The sequence below is a fragment of the Chiloscyllium punctatum genome, chromosome 30 (assembly GCF_047496795.1).
Source record: "Chiloscyllium punctatum isolate Juve2018m chromosome 30, sChiPun1.3, whole genome shotgun sequence".
Taxonomy (NCBI): domain Eukaryota; kingdom Metazoa; phylum Chordata; class Chondrichthyes; order Orectolobiformes; family Hemiscylliidae; genus Chiloscyllium; species Chiloscyllium punctatum.
This window is the reverse complement of record NC_092768.1, coordinates 18,564,916-18,588,100: the sequence shown is the minus strand read 5'-3', so window position 1 is coordinate 18,588,100 and position 23,185 is coordinate 18,564,916. Positions and strand designations below refer to the sequence as shown.

At 49.6% G+C, this 23,185-nt stretch overlaps 2 non-coding genes across 2 annotated transcripts; both read left to right on the top strand.

Moving 5' to 3' along the window:
* The first annotated feature begins 5,002 nt into the window (after window positions 1-5,002).
* On the top strand, window positions 5,003-5,168 carry LOC140455802 (U1 spliceosomal RNA). The gene has a single exon (XR_011953051.1). It is a non-coding gene; the product is annotated as a U1 spliceosomal RNA (small nuclear RNA).
* A 5,014-nt stretch (window positions 5,169-10,182) lies between these two features.
* Window positions 10,183-10,347, top strand: LOC140455777 (U1 spliceosomal RNA). Its single transcript, XR_011953031.1, has one exon. It is a non-coding gene; the product is annotated as a U1 spliceosomal RNA (small nuclear RNA).
* The last annotated feature ends 12,838 nt before the right edge of the window (window positions 10,348-23,185 follow it).

Sequence of the window (23,185 nt, the reverse complement as noted above, 5' to 3'; positions counted from 1 at the left end):
AGCAGATCTATCAGTAGATGAGGCTCACTTGTGCTTCATACGGCTCCCTATATCCCGCGGGTTGCGGCCTTGCAGCGGATGTGTACTGCCTGCAGGATTTCCCTGGGGCAGGATACTTCGATGTGACCTTCAGAAGCGTGAAGCAGTGCGAACAGCTCCTGAAGGTCTTCAAGGAGAAGGAACGGGAGCCGCTGTTTTCCATCTTGGTGACCCCATTGTGTGTGCTTCCTGCACAGAGGAACCGGGTTGTTACAATCCATATGTACAACCCCTACGTTCCAGCGGCTGATGTCCTGACCTTCCTGGGAAGGTACGTCCAAGTTGAGGGAGAAGCCACTGATGTGATCGACCTCTTTGGGATCTGGACCAGTAAGCGGCAGGTCAGGGTAACTCTGAGGGCCGATGACAGTGGGAACATCCTCCACCCACCCTCGAGCTTCGCAATCGGAGGGAGCAGAGGCTACCTGACATATGCAGGGCAACCCAAAGTGTGCCGAACCTGCGGGAAGTCGGGACACGTGGCGGTGGATTGCAAAGTGACCATCTGCAGGAACTGCAAACAGGAGGGTCACTTGACTAAGGACTGTCGGGAGGAAAAGAGCTGCAACCTGTGCGGGGAGGCGGGCCACATGTACAAGGCCTGCCCAAGACGAGGAGCCGCCACCTACGCACAGATGGCCGGAGGTGGCAACACGAGCCGCGGACCGACAAAGTCCAACGAGGTACCGCGAATCAGCAAAGGAACGGTGTCTGGAGGCACCCAGAAGGAAGGGAAGGTCGTAGAGGAGCAGGCGGCAGACAGCGGGGAGATGCAGCAGCCGACCCAAGCTCCTGCAAGACAGACGGAGGAAATGGAAGAGGAGGGATCAAAGGAGGCAGAGCAGTGGATTATCGTTAAAAACAGGAAAAGGAAACCTCTCGAGGGCCCCAAAGCCACCAAGCGAAGGGGGAAGAGACACCTCCAAGAGGAGGATACAGGCAGCTCCTCCGAGGGTGAGGACAGGCGCAAGAAGGGTCGCCTCCGGAGGAAGAGGCAGAGCGCCGTGGGGAGAAAGGAGGGCAGCACCGCCCAAGAAGGAAAAGACGATCCCTCTGAGGGGGTGGGTGAAGGCCTCCCCCTACCCAGTGAGAACCAAGGGGTACCCACCGGCCCACAGCTCCAGGGAACTGGGAGCAGCGTCTCAGTGACAGCCCTGCTGTCAGATAGAGAACGGGGCGATGAGGACCCTGGGTCCGACACGATGACACCAGAGCGGGGAAATGACTCCAGCGTGGAGCTGGACAACTACCTCAGCCCTGGGAAGGTCCAGCAGTTTGCCGTCACCACGGGGATGCACGCCGCTACCCCACTGGAGCAAGACTAGAAGAAAATGGACTTTGGTAACCCCGTAAACTGGTAAAATGGGGTTTAAAATTGCCAGCATAAATGTGCATAGCATTAAATCGGCTACGCGATGTGTCTCAATGCTGGCCTTCCTGGCCAACGTCAAAGCCGATGTCCTGTTTCTGCAGGAGTGTGGGATACCGCACCTCAGCAGTTACAGGAGATGGTCGAGCTTGTGGGCCCACGGGCCGTCAGTGTGGTCGGGGGGCAACGATAGCCGCGCCTCCGGCCTGGGTATCCTGTTGCGGGGAGGCAACTTCACCATTTCCGAGGTTAAGGAGGTGGTGGGCGGGCGCCTCCTCGTCGTGGACGTTAAATACAGAAACGCTCCCGTGAGACTAATCAACGTGTACGCCCCAGTGGGTAAGAGTGAACGGTTGGCCGTCCTGCAACAGCTTCCACTGCTGCTGGCTACGTCCAGGCCGGTCATTCTGGCCGGAGACTTCAACTGCATCATTGATGCAGATGGACGATCCGGCGGGGGGGACAGTAAACCGGACGCTACGTCCAGGGCCCTGATGGAAACGGTCAAAGACGCCAAGCTGCACGACGTCTTCAGCGCCCCTGCAGATGGAGCGCAGCGTAGATACACCTGGTCACGGGCAGACGGGTCTATCCGCTCAAGGATAGATTACCTGTTTGTGTCCCGAACACTCTCGGTCAGATCCACCGACGTCAAGCCGGTGTTCTTCTCTGACCACTGCCTCCTGCTGGCCGACTGTCACCTACAGGACGAACAGCGGGCGGGCAACGGAAAGTGGAAACTGAACACTAAGCTGTTGACCCCGGGAAACATCGAAGAGCTCAAGAGGGATTACGCAGGTTGGAGAACCGTGAAGCCCCTCTTTGAGTCTCCAGCGGACTGGTGGGAAACGGTAAAAGGGAACATCAAGAGGTTCTTTATCCTCAAAGGTGTCCAGGAGGCGAGACAGAGGCGGGGAAAACTGTCCCAGCTCCAGGAAAGTATGCAGAACCTGCTCCTTCTGCAGACGATGGGGGTCGATGTCACGGAGGACCTCAAGGAGGTGAAGGGCCAGCAAGCCTCGCTCTTTGCCTCGGAGGCCTCCAGGATAATCTTCCGGTCCAGGGTCCGCTCGGTGGAGCAGGACGAGACGTGCTCACGTTTCTTCTTCCAGAAGGTGCACAAAGAGAGCTCCGTGCTCAGCAGCCTGAAGAAAGAAGATGGCTCGGTAACGTCATCTCAGGCTGACGTCATGAGGATCAGCAAATCCTTCTACGCCAGCCTGTATGACTCGAAGCCGACCGACAGCGCGGCCTCCCAGTCGTTCCTGTCCTCTATCACGGAGGTCCTAGATGACGGAACACGAGAGAGGCTGGACCAGCCGCTATCTCTGGATGAACTGACCAAGGCCCTCGAGTCCTTCGAAAAGAATAAAACTCCCGGAAGCGACGGCTTACCGGTCGAGGTTTATTCCGCTCTTTGGGACTTGATCGGCCAGGACCTGCTGGAGGTGTATGTCAGTATGCTCCGGGCAGGTACCATGAGTGAATCCATGAGGAAAGGCATCATCACCCTCGTCTACAAGCGGAAGGGGGAGAGGGAGGAAATTAGAAATTGGAGACCGATCTCACTGTTAAATGCAGACTACAAAATCCTGTCAAAGGTCATCGCCAACCGGGTCAGGTCTGCTCTGGGATCGGTGATCCACCCGGACCAAACCTGTGCTGTACCGGGCAGGAAGATCTCTGAGAGTCTCGCACTCCTCAGGGATACGATCGCCTACGTGCAGGACAGGGGGGTGGACACCTGCCTCATCAGCCTGGACCAGGAGAAAGCCTTTGACAGGATATCGCATACATATATGAGGGATGTCCTCTCCAAAATGGGCTTTGGGGAGGGAATCGGAAATTGGATCAGACTGCTCTACACCAACATTGTCAGTGCAGTCTCAATCAATGGGTGGGAATCAGATAGCTTCCCTGTAAGATCTGGAGTCAGGCAGGGATGCCCCCTCTCACCCGCCTTGTTTGTGTGTTGCATAGAGCCATTTGCCGAATCCATCAGGAAGGATGCGAGCCTGAGAGGGGTGACTATTCCTGGCAGCGGGGGCCTGCAGGTTAAGGCCTCCCTGTACATGGATGACGTCGCTGTTTTCTGCTCGGATCCGCTGTCCGTGCACAGACTCGTGTGCATCTGCGACCAGTTCGAACGGGCCTCGGGGGCCAAGGTAAACCGAGGCAAGAGCGAGGCCATGCTCTTCGGGAACTGGGCCGACCAATCCTCTATCCCCTTCACCGTCAGGACTGACCACCTGAAGGTGCTGGGTATTTGGTTCGGGGGGGCTGGGGCGTGCGCCAAGACCTGGGAGGAGCGGATCAGAAAGATGAGACAGAAACTAGGCAGATGGGGGCAACGGTCGCTCTCCATCGCGGGAAAAAACCTGGTCATCAGGTGTGAGGTCCTCTCAGTATTGCTATATGTGGCACAGGTCTGGCCTATCCCCAGGACCTGTGCCGCCGCAGTCACCCGGGCCATCTTCCAATTCATTTGGAGATCAAAGATGGACCGGGTCCGAAGAGACTCAATGTACAAAGACCGGTGCAATGGGGGAAAAAACACGCCCAATGCCACCCTCACCCTGATGGCCACCTTTGTGTGTGGCTGCATCAAGCTGTGCGTGGATCCCCGGTACGCAAACACCAAGTGTCACTACGTACTGAGGTTCTACCTGTCCCCGGTGTTGCGAAGGATGGGCCTGGCCTCGCTGCCGCGGAACGCTCCGAGTAGTTGGACCGTTCCGTATCACCTGTCCTTCGTGGAGAAATTTATGAGGAAAAACACCTTTGACCACAAGTCCATCAGGAAGTGGTCAGCACGTAGCGTCCTTGAGACCCTTCGGGAAAAGGAGAGGGCGGATCCTGTCGAGCGGTTCCCTGAGCAGACTGTCAAAGCCATTTGGCAGAATGCCTCATCGCCAGAACTTTCCAACAAGCACCAAGACGTGGCTTGGCTGGTGGTGAGAAGGGCTCTGCCTGTGAGATCCTTTATGCACGCCCGGACTCTCTGCCGCACCGCACGCTGCCCTCGAAGTGGCTGCGGGGGGGACGAGACTGTCACACACCTCCTTCTGGAATGTGCCTATGCAGAGGAAGTCTGGAGAGGAATGCAGTGGTGCTTGTCGAGGTTCGTCCCGAGCAGCGCCGTGACGCGGGACTCCGTGCTCTACGGCCTGTTCCCCGGGACTCACACCGAGACGAACATTAACTGCGCCTGGAGGATCATCAACTCGGTGAAGGACGCTCTCTGGGCGGTCCGAAACCTGTTGATCTTCCAGCTGAAGGAGTTGACCCCGACCGAGTGTTGCAGACTGGCACATTCCAAGGTCCAAGACTACGTGTTGAGGGACGCGCTGAAGCTTGGGGCAGCTGCCGCCAAGGCGCGGTGGGGAAAGACCACCGTGTAAGATCGGCCTGCCGAAAGAATAACAGGGGGCCCATACAGACGTTTTTTTGGGCTCTGCTGATGCCTCAGCCAAATATATGTATATATACAAGATTGAAAAAATGCACAGGATTGTAAAGGACAAGAATAAAGTCGAATCTGTGTTTGTAAATATGGACATATGTATGGCATGATCCAATGTACAGACCATCAAATCATTTATGAATAAAGTATATTTTTGAAATAAAAAAAAAAAGGTTCTCCCAGGACGAGGCTATCCCATTGCACTTCGGGTGTGCTGACGCCTGCGATGTCCCCAAATGCGGGATACTCGACTGCAAAATTTGTGGTAGTGGGGGACTGCGTTCGCGCTCTCCCCTGATTTACAAACAAAAAGCAGATCTATCAGTAGATGAGGCTCACTTGTGCTTCATACGGCTCCCTATATCCCGCGGGTTGCGGCCTTGCAGCGGATGTGTACTGCCTGCAGGATTTCCCTGGGGCAGGATACTTCGATGTGACCTTCAGAAGCGTGAAGCAGTGCGAACAGCTCCTGAAGGTCTTCAAGGAGAAGGAACGGGAGCCGCTGTTTTCCATCTTGGTGACCCCATTGTGTGTGCTTCCTGCACAGAGGAACCGGGTTGTTACAATCCATATGTACAACCCCTACGTTCCAGCGGCTGATGTCCTGACCTTCCTGGGAAGGTACGTCCAAGTTGAGGGAGAAGCCACTGATGTGATCGACCTCTTTGGGATCTGGACCAGTAAGCGGCAGGTCAGGGTAACTCTGAGGGCCGATGACAGTGGGAACATCCTCCACCCACCCTCGAGCTTCGCAATCGGAGGGAGCAGAGGCTACCTGACATATGCAGGGCAACCCAAAGTGTGCCGAACCTGCGGGAAGTCGGGACACGTGGCGGTGGATTGCAAAGTGACCATCTGCAGGAACTGCAAACAGGAGGGTCACTTGACTAAGGACTGTCGGGAGGAAAAGAGCTGCAACCTGTGCGGGGAGGCGGGCCACATGTACAAGGCCTGCCCAAGACGAGGAGCCGCCACCTACGCACAGATGGCCGGAGGTGGCAACACGAGCCGCGGACCGACAAAGTCCAACGAGGTACCGCGAATCAGCAAAGGAACGGTGTCTGGAGGCACCCAGAAGGAAGGGAAGGTCGTAGAGGAGCAGGCGGCAGACAGCGGGGAGATGCAGCAGCCGACCCAAGCTCCTGCAAGACAGACGGAGGAAATGGAAGAGGAGGGATCAAAGGAGGCAGAGCAGTGGATTATCGTTAAAAACAGGAAAAGGAAACCTCTCGAGGGCCCCAAAGCCACCAAGCGAAGGGGGAAGAGACACCTCCAAGAGGAGGATACAGGCAGCTCCTCCGAGGGTGAGGACAGGCGCAAGAAGGGTCGCCTCCGGAGGAAGAGGCAGAGCGCCGTGGGGAGAAAGGAGGGCAGCACCGCCCAAGAAGGAAAAGACGATCCCTCTGAGGGGGTGGGTGAAGGCCTCCCCCTACCCAGTGAGAACCAAGGGGTACCCACCGGCCCACAGCTCCAGGGAACTGGGAGCAGCGTCTCAGTGACAGCCCTGCTGTCAGATAGAGAACGGGGCGATGAGGACCCTGGGTCCGACACGATGACACCAGAGCGGGGAAATGACTCCAGCGTGGAGCTGGACAACTACCTCAGCCCTGGGAAGGTCCAGCAGTTTGCCGTCACCACGGGGATGCACGCCGCTACCCCACTGGAGCAAGACTAGAAGAAAATGGACTTTGGTAACCCCGTAAACTGGTAAAATGGGGTTTAAAATTGCCAGCATAAATGTGCGTAGCATTAAATCGGCTACGCGATGTGTCTCAATGCTGGCCTTCCTGGCCAACGTCAAAGCCGATGTCCTGTTTCTGCAGGAGTGTGGGATACCGCACCTCAGCAGTTACAGGAGATGGTCGAGCTTGTGGGCCCACGGGCCGTCAGTGTGGTCGGGGGGCAACGATAGCCGCGCCTCCGGCCTGGGTATCCTGTTGCGGGGAGGCAACTTCACCATTTCCGAGGTTAAGGAGGTGGTGGGCGGGCGCCTCCTCGTCGTGGACGTTAAATACAGAAACGCTCCCGTGAGACTAATCAACGTGTACGCCCCAGTGGGTAAGAGTGAACGGTTGGCCGTCCTGCAACAGCTTCCACTGCTGCTGGCTACGTCCAGGCCGGTCATTCTGGCCGGAGACTTCAACTGCATCATTGATGCAGATGGACGATCCGGCGGGGGGGACAGTAAACCGGACGCTACGTCCAGGGCCCTGATGGAAACGGTCAAAGACGCCAAGCTGCACGACGTCTTCAGCGCCCCTGCAGATGGAGCGCAGCGTAGATACACCTGGTCACGGGCAGACGGGTCTATCCGCTCAAGGATAGATTACCTGTTTGTGTCCCGAACACTCTCGGTCAGATCCACCGACGTCAAGCCGGTGTTCTTCTCTGACCACTGCCTCCTGCTGGCCGACTGTCACCTACAGGACGAACAGCGGGCGGGCAACGGAAAGTGGAAACTGAACACTAAGCTGTTGACCCCGGGAAACATCGAAGAGCTCAAGAGGGATTACGCAGGTTGGAGAACCGTGAAGCCCCTCTTTGAGTCTCCAGCGGACTGGTGGGAAACGGTAAAAGGGAACATCAAGAGGTTCTTTATCCTCAAAGGTGTCCAGGAGGCGAGACAGAGGCGGGGAAAACTGTCCCAGCTCCAGGAAAGTATGCAGAACCTGCTCCTTCTGCAGACGATGGGGGTCGATGTCACGGAGGACCTCAAGGAGGTGAAGGGCCAGCAAGCCTCGCTCTTTGCCTCGGAGGCCTCCAGGATAATCTTCCGGTCCAGGGTCCGCTCGGTGGAGCAGGACGAGACGTGCTCACGTTTCTTCTTCCAGAAGGTGCACAAAGAGAGCTCCGTGCTCAGCAGCCTGAAGAAAGAAGATGGCTCGGTAACGTCATCTCAGGCTGACGTCATGAGGATCAGCAAATCCTTCTACGCCAGCCTGTATGACTCGAAGCCAACCGACAGCGCGGCCTCCCAGTCGTTCCTGTCCTCTATCACGGAGGTCCTAGATTATGGAACACGAGAGAGGCTGGACCAGCCGCTATCTCTGGATGAACTGACCAAGGCCCTTGAGTCCTTCGAAAAGAATAAAACTCCCGGAAGCGACGGCTTACCGGTCGAGGTTTATTCCTCTCTTTGGGACTTGATCGGCCAGGACCTGCTGGAGGTGTATGTCAGTATGCTTCGGGCAGGTACCATGAGTGAATCCATGAGGAAAGGCATCATCACCCTCGTCTACAAGCGGAAGGGGGAGAGGGAGGAAATTAGAAATTGGAGACCGATCTCACTGTTAAATGCAGACTACAAAATCTTGTCAAAGGTCATCGCCAACCGGGTCAGGTCTGCTCTGGGATCGGTGATTCACACTGACCAAACCTGTGCTGTACCGGGCAGGAAGATCTCTGAGAGTCTCGCACTCCTCAGGGATACGATCGCCTACGTGCAGGACAGGGGGGTGGACACCTGCCTCATCAGCCTGGACCAGGAGAAAGCCTTTGACAGGATATCGCATACATATATGAGGGATGTCCTCTCCAAAATGGGCTTTGGGGAGGGAATCGGAAATTGGATCAGACTGCTCTACACCAACATTGTCAGTGCAGTCTCAATCAATGGGTGGGAATCAGATAGCTTCCCTGTAAGATCTGGAGTCAGGCAGGGTTGCCCCCTCTCACCCGCCTTGTCTGTGTGTTGCATAGAGCCATTTGCCGAATCCATCAGGAAGGATGCGAGCCTGAGAGGGGTGACTATTCCTGGCAGCGGGGGCCTGCAGATTAAGGCCTCCCTGTCCATGGATGACGTCGCTGTTTTCTGCTCGGATCCGCTGTCCGTGCATAGACTCGTGTGCATCTGTGACCAGTTCGAACGGGCCTCGGGGGCCAAGGTAAACCGAGGCAAGAGCGAGGCCATGCTTTTCGGGAACTGGGCCGACCAATCCTCTATCCCCTTCACCGTCAGGACTGACCACCTGAAGGTGCTGGGTATTTGGTTCGGGGGGGCTGGGGCGTGCGTCAAGACCTGGGAGGAGCGGATCAGGAAGATGAGACAGAAACTAGGCAGATGGGGGCAACGGTCGCTCTCCATCGCGGGAAAAAACCTGGTCATCAGGTGTGAGGTACTCTCAGTATTGCTATATGTGGCACAGGTCTGGCCTATCCCCAGGACCTGTGCCGCCGCAGTCACCCGGGCCATCTTCCAATTCATTCGGAGATCAAAGATGGACCGGGTCCGAAGAGACTCTATGTACAAAGACCGGTGCAGTGGGGGAAAAAACACGCCCAATGCCACCCTCACCCTGATGGCCACCTTTGTGTGTGGCTGCATCAAGCTGTGCGTGGATCCCCGGTACGCAAACACCAAGTGTCACTACGTACTGAGGTTCTACCTGTCCCCGGTGTTGCGAAGGATGGGCCTGGCCTCGCTGCCGCGGAATGCTCCGAGTAGTTGGACCGTTCCGTATCACCTGTCCTTCGTGGAGAAATTTATGAGGAAAAACACCTTTGACCACAAGTCCATCAGGAAGTGGTCAGCACGTAGCGTCCTTGAGACCCTTCGGGAAAAGGAGAGGGCGGATCCTGTCGAGTGGTTCCCTGAGCAGACTGTCAAAGCCATTTGGCAGAATGCCTCATCGCCAGAACTTTCCAACAAGCACCAAGACGTGGCTTGGCTGGTGGTGAGAAGGGCTCTGCCTGTGAGATCCTTTATGCATGCCCGGACTCTCAGCCGCACCGCACGCTGCCCTCGAAGTGGCTGCGGGGGGGACGAGACTGTCACACACCTCCTTCTGGAATGTGCCTTTGCAGAGGAAGTCTGGAGAGGAATGCAGTGGTGCTTGTCGAGGTTCGTCCCGAGCAGTGCCGTGACGCGGGACTCCGTGCTCTACTGCCTGTTCCCCGGGACTCACACCGAGACGAACATTAACTGCGCCTGGAGGATCATCAACTCGGTGAAGGACGCTCTCTGGGCGGTCCGAAACCTGTTGATCTTCCAACTGAAGGAGTTGACCCCGACCGAGTGTTGCAGACTGGCACATTCCAAGGTCCAAGACTACGTGTTGAGGGACGCGCTGAAGCTTGGGGCAGCTGCCGCCAAGGCGCGATGGGGAAAGACCACCGTGTAAGATCGGCCTGCCTAAAGAAGAACAGGGGGCCCATGCGGACGTTTTTTTGGGCTCTGCTGATGCCTCAGCCAAATATATGTATATGTACAAGATTGAAAAATGCACAGGAGTGTAAAGGACAAGGATAAAGTCGAATCTGTGTTTGTAAATGTGGACATATGTATGGCATGATCAAATGTACAGACCATCAAATCATTTTCTGAATAAAGTATATTTTTGAAATTAAAAAAAAGTTCTCCCAGGACGAGGCTATCCCATTGCACTTCGGATGTGCTGACGCCTGCGATGTCCCCAAATGCGGGATACTCGACTGCAAAATTTGTGGTAGTGGGGGACTGTGTTCGCACTCTCCCCTGATTTACAAACAAAAAACAGATCTATCAGTAGATGAGGCTCACTTGTGCTTCATACAGCTCCCTATGTCCCCCGCACCTATGTTCAATTCAGTTTCACCCAAATTGACAGATAATGCCGTACATCTTATTTTATCCGCTGTGTTCAAAGTTTTTCATAAGAGGACCAAGCCCTTCACGTAACCAAATCTGCGTCCGCATTTGCTCCATTTCCCTCTATTTACTGCCTATTCCAGTATTGCTCAAAATGCCTCTTTCAACAATTTATTCGACAGATTATATTCAGCTCTGTCCACTGATTCTTCACCACCTGGTCCAGGTAAAAGGAGACGGTGGATGCTGTCATCTAATCATACAACTTTACAGTATGGTGGCAGCCTGTTCGGCCCAAATTGGCCATGCTGCACACGCTTATTCAGTCATACAGATGTACAGCATGGAAACAGACCTTTGGGTCCAACTCGTCCATGCCAACCTGATACTCCATCCTAATCTCGTCCTATTTGCCAGCACCCGGCCCATATCTCTCAATCCTTCCTATTCAAATACACATCCAAATGCCTTTTAAGTGTTGCAATTGTACCAGCCTCCACCACTTCCCCTGGCAGCTCATTCCATGCACGTACCATCCTCTAAGTCAAAACTTTACCCCTTAGGTCGCTTTTATATTTTTGACCCTCTCACCCTAAACTATGTCCCCAGGTCTATTTATCCTATCCACTCCCCTCATGATTTTATAAACCTCTTTAAAGTCACCCCTCAGCCTCCGACGCTTCAGGGAAAACAGCCCCAACCTGTTCAGTCTCTCCCTATAGCTCAAATCCTCCAACACTGGCAACATCCTTGTAAATCTTTTCTGAAACCTTGTAAATCTTTTCTGAACCCTTTCAGGTTTCACAACATCTTTCCGATAGGAAGGAGACCAGAATTGCACGCAATATTCCAACAGTGACCTAACCAATGTCCTGTACAGCCGCAGCATGACCTCCCAACTCCTGTATTCAATACTCTGACCAATAAAAGAAAGCATACCAAATGCCTTCTTCACTATCCTATCTGCCTGCGACTCCTCTTTCAAGGAGCTATGAACCTGCACCCCAAGGTCTCTTTGTTCAGCAACACTCCCTAGGACCTTACCATTAAGTGTATAAGTCCTGCTAAGATTTGCTTTCAAAATGCAGCACCTCGCATTTATCTGAGTTAAACTCCATCTGCCACTTCAGCCCATTGACCCATCTGATCAAGATCCTGTTGTAATCTGAGGTAACCTTCTTTGCTGTCCACTACATCTCCAATTTTGGTGTCATAAGCAAACTTACTAACTATATCTCTCATGCTCACATTCAAATCATTTATGTAAATGAAAAAAAGTAGAGGACCTAGCACTGATCCTTGTAGCAGTCCACTGGTCACAGGCCTCCAGTCTGAAAAACAACTTCCCACCACCACCCTCTATCTTCTACTTTAGAACCAGTTCTGTCCCAAATTCCTAGTTCTCCCTTTATTCTGTGACCCTTGACCTTGCTAATCAGTCTCCCTTGGGGAACCTTGTCAAACGCCTCACTGAAGTCCATATAGATCACATCTACCACTATGCCCTCATCCCTAATCAGTCCTTGCCTTTCCAAATATATGTACATCCTGTCCCTCAGAATTCCCTCCAACAACATGCCCACCAACGATGTCAGGCTCACTGGTCTATCGTTCCCTGGCTTGTCCTTACTACCCTTCTTAAAGAGTGACACTACGTTAGCCAACCTCCAGTCTTCCAGCATCTCACCTGTGCCTATCAATGATACAAATATCTCAGTAAGAGGCCCAGCAATCACTTCCCTAGCTTCCTGCAGAGTTCTAGGGTACACCCTTGGTTGAAGATGTATCCAGGTAGATACATGAATGGGAAGGGAACAAAACGATACAGTGCTTTTGAAAATAGGTGGCAGGTTTAGACAGAGAAGCTGAATTGGGTATTGGGTAATTTCTCTGACAGTTTCTCGATATTAGTCGACGGCTGCTTTTTCTCTGAATAGGGTAATCAAACCTGACATTTTAAATATAACCCAATTCGAACCTGGTGGCCAGCCCTGCCCCAGCCAGTCAGACCAGAGAAAGGCTGGATTGGGAGATGCCAGTGTTGGACTGGGGTGTGCAAAGTTAAAAACCACACAACACCAGGTTAGAGTCTAACAGGTGTTTGCAAAGTTTGTGAAGGTTTGTAGCTCAGGTTGAGGTTTAGGGTGTAGCTTTGCTCACTGAGCTGTAGTGTTGATATCCAGACGTTTCATTACCTGGCTAGGTAACATCATCAGTGGCGACCTCCAAGTGAAGCGAAGCTGTTGTCTCCTGCTTTCTATATATATCTTTCTCCTGGATGGTGGTTCCTGGGGTTTGTGGTGATGTCATTTCCTGTTCGTTTTCTGAGGGGTTGATAGATGGTATCTAGATCTGTGTGCTTGTTTATGGCGTTGTGGTTGGAATGCCAGGCCTCTAGGAATTCTCTGGCATGTCTTTGCTTAGTCTATCCCAGGATAGATGTGTTGTCCCAGTCAAAATGGTGTTTTTTTTCATCCGTGTGTAGAGCTACGAGGGAGAGAGGGTCGTGTCTTTTTGTGGCTAGCTGGTGTTCGTGTATCCTGGTGGCGAACTTTCTTCCTGTTTGTCCTACGTAGTGTTTGTGGCAGTCCTTGCATGGAATTTTGTAGATGACGTTGGTTTTGTCCATGGGATGTACTGGGTCTTTTAAAATTCTGATTTCTGTATGTAAATCTTTACGTATGTATGGCATGACCAACTGTACAAACCATCTAATTATTTTATGAATAAATTATATTTTTGAAATTAAAAAAATCCTTTCTGACATAAATGTCTCAATAGAATTTTACACTTGATCAATTGGCATTTCAAAGTAGTGATTGTGGGGTGTTGGCTAAACTGAAGACAGCATCTGAAGGGACAGGGTTTGTCTGGGAACTGGGGTGAGATGGCGATGGTGTTCAGCTTGAGAGAAGTATTACATTGGTTTGTGTCACTGGAAAGTAAGTGACAGAGTGAGAAGCGCCCAGATTGCCACATTCAGATCAAACAATGTTGAGAGAAAGGGCTTTGAGGTTTGTATCTTGACCAAACTTTACTCCACCCCAGCTGGGACTTGAACCCACAATCCTGGTTTTGGGAGGCCAATGACTTATCCATTGGGACACTGGGGCTGTCCAAAATTTGGGGGTGTGTGGTGATTGTAACTTGACCTTTTACCTCGAGGTAATTACTGCCAAATTTGATGCTATTTTGTGGGACGGGCCTTTCTTTTCAAATACAATCTGATGAAGAGTCATCTAGACTTGAAACATTTGCTCGCTGTCTCTCCATAGATACTGCCTGACCTGCTGTGATCTCCTAATTATATCAATTTGAGGAATGAAAAGACAGATTGAAGTTTGCTTTTTTGTGTATCAGTAATTAATATTGCAAAGTATTGATTATATGTGAGGAATAATCATCTTTCTAGAAGTTTCCTTGGTTGTCCTGACAGTCAGTTTCAGTCATTTCTCCAACCATGATTCCTGGCCACCACCTTGGTCTTGCTGTCTCACCCGACCTTAGTCCTCTCATCCTCATCCTTCCATCACAAAGAAGGCCAGCTCTGATCACTAACCCTAATCTACATCCCACATTCACATTCCAGGTCTGCGGCCTTCTGTATTCCTCCATGGGGAAAAAGAACTATTCCCCAATTCACTGATAACCACACACTCAAAACAAAAAACGTTATCCAGGCCTTTGACCCTCCATTCACCACAACATTTCTGCAGTGACTGATTTACTCAACCCCACCATCACCTCCACTTGTGATCCCCAACAGACCCACTCCCCTCTCGAGCTGCTCAAGCCGATTTCAATGTCCTCCAATGAGAAGGAAAAAATACAGTTTGGTTTATTATACAAAACCTTCATTTCTTCTGGTTAAAACCGACATCATTCTATGCTTCTGTCTGAGTTACAGACCACCTCATTAAAACCAAAATAAGACAAAAGATGTTTTATCAAGCCAGGTTACTCGGAAAGATGGTTTTGCAGTTAATGTCGTTTGTATACATTTCAGCAAGGCCTTTGACACGGTCCCCTGTTGGAAACTGATAAAGTTGGTGAAAGCTCATAGGATCCAGAATTACTTGACAAGCTGGATCCAAAATTGGCTTAATGGCAGGTGGTAGAGGGTGGTTGTGGAAGGCTATTTGTGTGACTGTTCAGTGGCATACGACAGGGATCACTATGGGTCTCTTATTGTTTGTGTTTATTTATAAATAACATAAATAAGAAGGTGGGGGGATGATAAGTAAGGTTTTGGATGACACGTAGATTGGCTAGGTGGTTCATGGTGAAGAGGATATTGTTGATATATACTTCCAGGCAGATCTGTGACCGATGGAATTTGACCCTGATAAGTGTGAGGTAATACACTTTGGAAGAAGTAAGGAGACAAGGAAGGACTCAATGAATGGCAGGACATTAAGAAGCTCAGAAGAACAGAGGGATAGTGGGTGCTTGCCTACAGATTCCAGAAGGTGGTTAAACAGGTTAATAGGTAGTTAGGAAAGCATACAGGACACTGACCTTTATCAGTTGAGAATGTTGTGCAGGCCAGGCAGCATCCAAGGAGCAGGAAAATCAATGTTTCGGACAAAAGCCCTTCATCAGGAATGAGGCTGGGAGCCTACGGGGTGGAGAGATAAATGGGAGGGACGTGGGGCTGGGGCAAAGGTAGCTCAGAATACAATACGTAGGTGGAGATGGGGGGTAAAGGTAACAGGTGGGAAGGAAGATGGACAGGTAGGACAGGTCATGAGGGCAGTGCTGAGCTGGAAAGTTGGAACTGGGATAAGGTTGGGGAATGGGGGGGACATGAGGAAACTGGTGAAATCCACATTGGAGTGTCTCGAGGCAGAAGATGAGGTGTTCTTCCTCCAGACACTGGGTGGTAAAGGAATGGCAATGGAGGAGGCCCTGCATGTCCTCGGCGGAGTGGGAGTTGAAGTGTTTGGCCATAGTCTGATGGGGTTGGTTAGTGGGGGTGTCCCGGAGAAGTTCCCTGAAGCACTCAGCAAGTGGGCATCTCGTCTCCCCAATTTAGAGGAGACCCACTTCAACCTCTCATCCTCACAACACGCAGCCCTCCACTCCCTCTGCTCCGACCCTAACCTCACCATCAAACCAGCCGACAAGGAGGGTACAGTGATAGTTTGGCGCACTGACTTATACACCAATGAGTCCATGAAAAGATGAGCCATGATCTTATTGAATGGTGGAGCAGGCTCGAAGGGCCGGATGGCCTACTCCTGCTCCTCGTTCTCATGTTCTCATGTTCCCAGATCATTAGCCTGTCCCTCTGGATTATGAGGCTATCAGTGACAGATAGAGGTGTTTGGACAGATGAGCCAAACATTTGGTCAAAGAGACAGGATTGTCTTAAAGGAGGAAAGCTGGATGAGATGATGAAATGTGCCGGCCGGGAATTGGGCCCAGGCAGCTGAAGGTATTTTCACTATTTTCATCCCCAAGAAGAACAAACATTCTAAGGAGAGCACAAGCCAACCGTGGCTGACAAGGGGAGTCAGGAACAGCATAAAAGCAAAAGTAAAATCAGACAATGTGATGAGGGTGTGTGGGACGCCAGAGATTTGGGAACACTTTAATAATCAATCGAGGATAATTCAAACGAAATAAAGGGTGAGGAGATGAAATATGAGTGCAAGCAAACTCATATATAAAAAGGAGACCTTGTAGGGGTTTATAAAATCATGAGGGGCATGGATAGGGTAAATAGGCAAGGTCTTTTCCCTGGGGTCAGGGAGTCCAGAACTCGAGGGACATAGGTCTGTTTCCTTTCTGTACATCTCTCAGACTCTATGGATGTCAGTTAACACAAACTTCCTGAATTCAGGTGGCAACTTGATAAGTTTGAATTTAAAAATAAAATTGTCATTGTCAGTAGATACGGGGGTCCACCAGCCTTGTTTCCCTTCAAGTGACTCACCATCCTGACTTGGAAATATATCACTGTTCCTTCACTGTTGCTGGATCAAAATCCTGGGAAATCCCTCTCTGATGGACTGCAGTGGTTCAAGAAAGCAGCTCAGTACCACCTTCTGGAGGGGCACCTAGGGACGGGCAATAAATACTGGCTCAGCCAACGATGCACCTGTCTGATGAATGGATACACAAAAAAGCTGCAACAAATATCTAATTCAAATTGTTTAAAGTTAAACTTGTGTAAAGCATAGACATTTTAATTGAATCTCCTGCCTCCGCTTAAGCTGCAATGAACATGTTGTTCAAAGCTCTGAGTTGTTTGATCTTTTGGACATCTATCCCATGCAGCATGGTGTATGTGCTATCCAACACAAAACTGGGTATTGTCTTGAAGACAAGATTTTCTCTCCAAAAGAGCTGTGTTCTGGTCCCTTCTTCAGAAACTACCGTGGTCAGGTGTATTTCTAACAGGTAGATCAGTGGCGGTGAGGTTAACAATGATTTTGCTCTTGTTGGTTCCTTCACCAACTGTGACAGACCCAGTCAGGATTTGGAGATTCAGTTGGTAATGGTGCTACCAGCCAGCTCTTGGTGATGGGCCATGAAGTCCCAAACCCAGAATACCTGCACTGGCTTTTCCACCCTCAGTTGTTTCTTTGCCCATATTGAACCATTTCATGTGAAACATCATGGGATCCCAATGCAATGGTAAGATCTCCAGGGCAACTCATTCCTGACTGCATACCACTGCACTGCCATCTCTGATGTTCTGTCTTTTTGAATGGTGAGCAGTTTTGTGCCCCAATTCTGAAGAAACATGTACTGGCTTTGGGGAGGTTACACAGGAGGTTAACAAGAATGGTCTTGGGAATGAAGAACTCACCATTTGAGGAATAGTTTGTGTCTCTGGGTCTGTCCTTGATGAAATATAACAGAAGAACTATGAAGTGCTTCAAGAGGTTAGTCATAGCACACACTAACACCAGCCTCCCAGGTTAGATCGACGATAGTTCATCTACCCTTACAACAGGTCCACAACAGACACCTTCTCACTGGCCTACTCTCATTCCCTGGAACACCTGGGGAACAAAGATGTCAATGTCAGACTCCTACTTATTGGTCACAGCTCTGCCTTCGACACCGTAATTCCAACCAAACTCATCACCAAAGTCTGAGGCCTAGCACTCTGCTTCCCCCTCTGGATCCACTCTGTGACTGGATCCTCAACTTCCTGACCCACAGACTGCAGTAGTGATAGGCTATAACACCTCCTCCACTATAATCCTCAACACTGGGGCCCTGCTAGGCTGCTCACTCAGCCCTTGCTGTACGCCTTATACACTCACGGCTCTGTGCCCAAATTCCACTCCACCTCCATTTACAAACTTGCTGATGACACCATTATAGCGGGTGAGATCTCAAACAACGAAAATATAGAGTGTTGGAAAGAGATGGAGTGCTTAGTGGGATGGTCTCGAGACAACAATCTCTCTATCAATGTCCACAAAACGAAGGAGTTGGTGATAGACTTCAGGAAGTGGAGTGGAGGACACGCCCCTGTCTGGATCAATGATGCTGAGGTGGGGATGGTGGAGAGCATCCAGTTCCTCAGAGTAACAATCACCACCAATCTGTCCTGATCCATCCATGTTGATGCGACAGTCAGGAAATCACCACAATGTTACTATTCCCTTAGAAGACTGAGGAAAATCAGCATGTCCAAATGACTCTTACCAATTTTACAGATGTACCATAGACAGCATACTAGCTGGATGTATCACAGTACGGCATAGTAACTGCTCTGTCCAAGACCACAAGAAACTACAGAGAATCATGGACACAGCCCAGTCCATCACACAGTTCCATTCATTGACTCCATCTACACTTCCCGCTGTCTTGAGAAAGCAGCCAATATAATCAAAGACTCTTCCCAACCCGAATGTACTCTCTTCCAGCCTCTTCCATCAGGCAGAAGATATAAAACCTTGTAAACACAGACCAACAGATTCAAGAACAGCTTCTTCACTGATGTTATCATACTTCCGGATGGACATCTCAAGTGTTTCAGTTTATCTCTCTCTGCACCTCCAAAACTGTTCAATTCCCCTGATCATAGAATTCCCTACAGTGTGGAGACAGACTGTTTGGCCCGACAAGTCCACACCAAGCTTCTGAAGAGTAACCCACCCAGACCCAATTCCCTACCCTGTTACTCGACATTTACTCCTGACTAATGCACATGGTCAACACATCCCTGAACGCTATGGGCCATTTAGCAAGACCAGTTCACCAGGCGTGTACATCTGTGGACTGTGGGAGGAAACCACAAAGACACGGGAAAATGTACACACTCCACACAGACAGATGCCCGAGGCTAGAATCAAACGTGGGTCCCTGGCACTGTGAGGCAGTAGTGCTAACCCCTGAGCCACCGTGCCACCTGTAATATTGTACAGTATGGTTGGCCTGACTCGCAAAGAAAACAACACTTTTCACTTTATCTCAGGACACGTGATAATAATAAATCAAATCAAAAAGAAAAAAGGGGGATCTCAGAATACTGAGAGTCCTGGACAGATTGGACATGGAGAAGATGCTTCCACCAGTCAGAGAGACTAGGCCCCAAAAGCATAACCTCAGAGGGAAAGAGATCACCCTTTCGAACTGATATGACGAGGAATTTCTTCAGATAGAGTGTGGTTAATCTGTGGAACACCTTGCACAGCAGGGTCCACAGCAGTGGAGGCCAAGTCATTGAGTGTGTTTTAGAGATAGGTAGGTTCATAATTAGTCAAAGGTTAGTGGGTGAAGGCAGTCGCACGGGGCTGATCGACATAACAGTCATGATTGAGTGATGGAGCAAACTCGATGGGCTGAGTGGCCTAATTCTGCTCCTATCTTACATTCCTATGGTCTCTAACATACTTGAATTGTTCAGTTTGCCTTTTTCCACTGAGCCTGATCACTTTGAGAAGTGGACTTTCTGTTCCATTGCTGAACCTGTTCACATTTTGTTCATCACCTCACCCACAAACTATCATTATCTGTCATCTCGAATTCCCCAACTTGTAAAAACGTGCTCCACAAGAACAGTCACAGGACTGAGCATGACTGACATTACTTAGAGCTGATACTTTCAAACAAAACCAGTCTGCCATGTCTTTACATTGAAGGATGCAGGAAGCAGAAGGAGCAAGTTACTTGTGGGAAAACTCTCAGGGTGGGGGAGTGGTCCTCCTGCACAATCACAGTTTTACATCTGTATTTAAACCTACAAAGAAATTGTTAAAAGAAAATCCAAGGTTATAATTATAATTCAATACTTTGTAGGCTCATTTTGGGGGAAAAATGAGCATTTTAACATTAAAATACTACAAAATCCCAATAAACAAAAATATCTAACTCAAAATGTATAAACTCAAACTTTTGCAGAGCACAGACATTTGACTTGAATCTCCTGCCTCCTCTAAAGCTGCAATGAACATGCTGTTAACAAATACATTCAGCAAGGAGCAAGTTACTTGTGGAAAACTCTCAGGGCGGGGGAGTGGTCCTCCTGTACATTCGCTGTTTTACATCTGTTTTTAAATCAACAAATCTTTGCAAGAAAATTCAATTTTATTGTTATACTTAGATACTTTGTAGGTTCAGCTTGGGGTAAAATGTGCATTTGAACATTAAAATACTACAAAACTTCAATAAACAAAAACATCTAACTCAACATGTATAAAGTCAAACTTTTTCAGAGTACAGACATTTCAATTGAATCTCCTGCCTCCTCTTAAGCTGCAATGAACATGTTGTTAACAAATACATTCACATCTTCAGAACAAATCCAGGTGATTTCATCACTCACAGTCATTCAAGAAATAAAACCAGAAAATTCGGGAAATATGAGGGGATTGTGTTTGGCCATGAGGTCACAGATTGGAGCTGGATATAATTCTGCTGCTGCTGATGGCCCACAGCACCTCAGGGATTCCCTGTTCTGAGTTCTTTGATCTTTTGGAAAGCGATCCCATTCAGCACGGTGATAGTGCTGCGCAAAACAACAGGGGGGATTGTCAATGTGATGACTGGCTTTTCTCTCCAAAAGAGCTGTGTTCTGGTTCCTTCTTCTGATACTACCATGGTCAGATGTATTTCTGACGGCTGGGTCAGTGGCGATGAGGTTCACTATCTGTTTTGCTCTTGCTGGTTCCTTCACCATCTGTCACTGACCAAGTCAAACTGTTTGATCCTTTAGGACTGAGCCAGTTCAATGGATAATGGTGCTCCCAGCCAGCTCTTGGTGATGGACATTGAAGTCCAGATTTAGAATACCTTCTGTACATTTTCTACCCTCAGTGATTGTTCCAGTTAACTCTTTGGCCAGATTGAACCTGTACCTATGAGACATGGGTAACTCATTCCTGCCTCTATACCACTGCACTGTAACCTCTGGTGATGTGTCCTGTTGAATGAGGAGGTTGCTGTCTTGGACAGAGGATTAACAGGCTGTTGGTTGATGACTCCATGGAATAGCTCTCCCAATTCTGGCACAAGCCCCGAGTCATTAGTAAGGAATGTTTCGCTTGTGTGTGCCAGTGTCATTTCCAGAGGCTGGATTAATGCCAGTGGTCCATCTGATTTAATTCTTTGTTGGTCTTTTCTGCAGTGGGAGGGTTGAGGGATGTCTGACACATTCGCCAGAATAAGATGTGCAGCTCAGGTGCACTGGCCTTGCTAAATTGCCTGTGGTGTTAGGTGCATGAGTCAGGGATAAACATAGGGTAGGGGAATGGGTCTGGGTGGGTCAGTGTTAACCTGTCGGGCTGAAAGGCCCATTTCCATGCTGTTGGGAATCTGTAATCTAATCTAATCTAATCTGATCCTTGGCCTGGGCTCACAGATTACACTTTCAGTGGCATCAACACTAACTTCCCCTTTGATAACTGGTTACTTTTCAAACTGCTGGGAGGTAGACATTGGTGTTTATTAATGATCGATGCTCAAATGTGTGTGTTTTTGATTTGTATAATTGGTTTTGGATCATGGAATGGGAATGTGGCGGGAGTGGTTCTTATGGAGCAGTGAGCCTGAAGTCGGTGGTGGGCAAGTTGTTGGAGGGAATCCTGAGGGACAGGGTGTGCATGTATTTGGAAAGGCAAGGACTGATTAGGGATAGTCAACATAGCTTTGTGCATGGGAAATCATGTCTCACAAACTTGATTGAGTTTTTTGAAGCAGTTTTAAAGAGGATTGATGAGGGCAGAGCAGTAGATGTGATCTATATGGACTTCAGTTAGGCATTCGACAAGGTTCCCCATTGGAGACTGATGAGCAAGGTTAGATCTCACGGAATACAGGGAGAACTAGCCAGTTGGATACAGAACTGGCGCAAAGGCAGAAGACACAAGCTGCTGGTGGAGGGTTGTTTTTGAGCCTGGAGGCCTGTGGCCAGTGGAGTGCCACAAGGATCGGTGCTGGGTCCACTACTTTTCAACATTTATATAAATGGATGTGAGCACAAGAGATACAGTTGGTAAGTTTGCAGATGACACCAAAATTAAAGGTGTAGTGGACAGTGTCGAATGTTACCTCAGAGTACCACGGGAACTTGATCAGATCAAACAATGGACTGAGGAGTGGCAGGTGGAGTTCAATTCAGATAAATGTGAGGTGCTGGACTTTGGGGAAGCAGATCTTCTCAGGACTTATGCACTTTATGGTAAGGTCCTAGGGAGTGTTGCTGAACAAAGAGACCTTGGTGTGCAGGTTCATAGCTCCTTGAAAGAGGAGTCACAGGTAGATAGGATAGTGAAGAAGGCATTTGGTATCCTTTCTTTTATTGGTCAGAGTATTGAGTACAGGAGTTGGGAGGTCATGTTGTGGCTGTACGGGACATTGGTTAGGCCATTGTTGGAATATTGTATGCAATTCTGATCTCCTTCCTATCGGAAAGACGTTGTGAAACTTGAAAGGGTTCAGAAAAGATTTCCAAGGATGTTGCCAGGGTTGGAGGGTTTGAGCTATAGGGAGAGGCTCAACAGACTGGGGCTGTTTTCCCTGGAGCATCAGAGGTAAAGAGGTGAAACTAATAAAATTTTAACAGGACTGGACAGGATAAATACAGGAAGGATGATGATCAAGAATGCAGCACCTGAGTCACAGTCAGAATACAGAGAAGGTTTACCAGGATGTTGCCTGGTGTGCAGGATTGTAGATCGTGAATGGCACAGATGGAATGGAAAATATGAGTTTTTTTCCATAGTGGAGGGGTCCTTTACAAGAAGCAAAATCACTTTGATTGTTTATAATAAATGTTAAGTCCTGCTACCTGATGAAGGAATAGCGCTCTGAAAGCTTGTACTTCCAAATAAACCTGTTGGACTATCACAAACAAGACAACAGCAAAACAGACAGAATTTCGGTAATTCTCACACTCAAAGACTTCAGCTTCCGGTCTGGTCACCCTGTCCCTTCTTGTCTGTGTTTATGCTTGATGGTACATTTTTATTATTTTCTCAGGGTTTGGGGAACAAAATTCCTCTTTTTTTTCACTCAAGGAAACCTTATCATTTGGCTCCATCAGTTTGATCTCATTCATTACATTTGAATTGAAGTGTGTAGTGTGAACCAAAAGAGGAAATGAAGATCTAGGTTTGTGTGAAGATTTGTAGCTCGGATGCCAGTTCCCGTAGTTGTGGGTATGTTCACCGAGCTGGGAAGTTGGTTTACAGACGTTACCTCCCCCGTCCAGGGGACATCTTCAGGGTTTGGGATTCTCCAGTGAGACGCTGTGGTACTGTCTCTTCTGGAATGTATTTGGTTC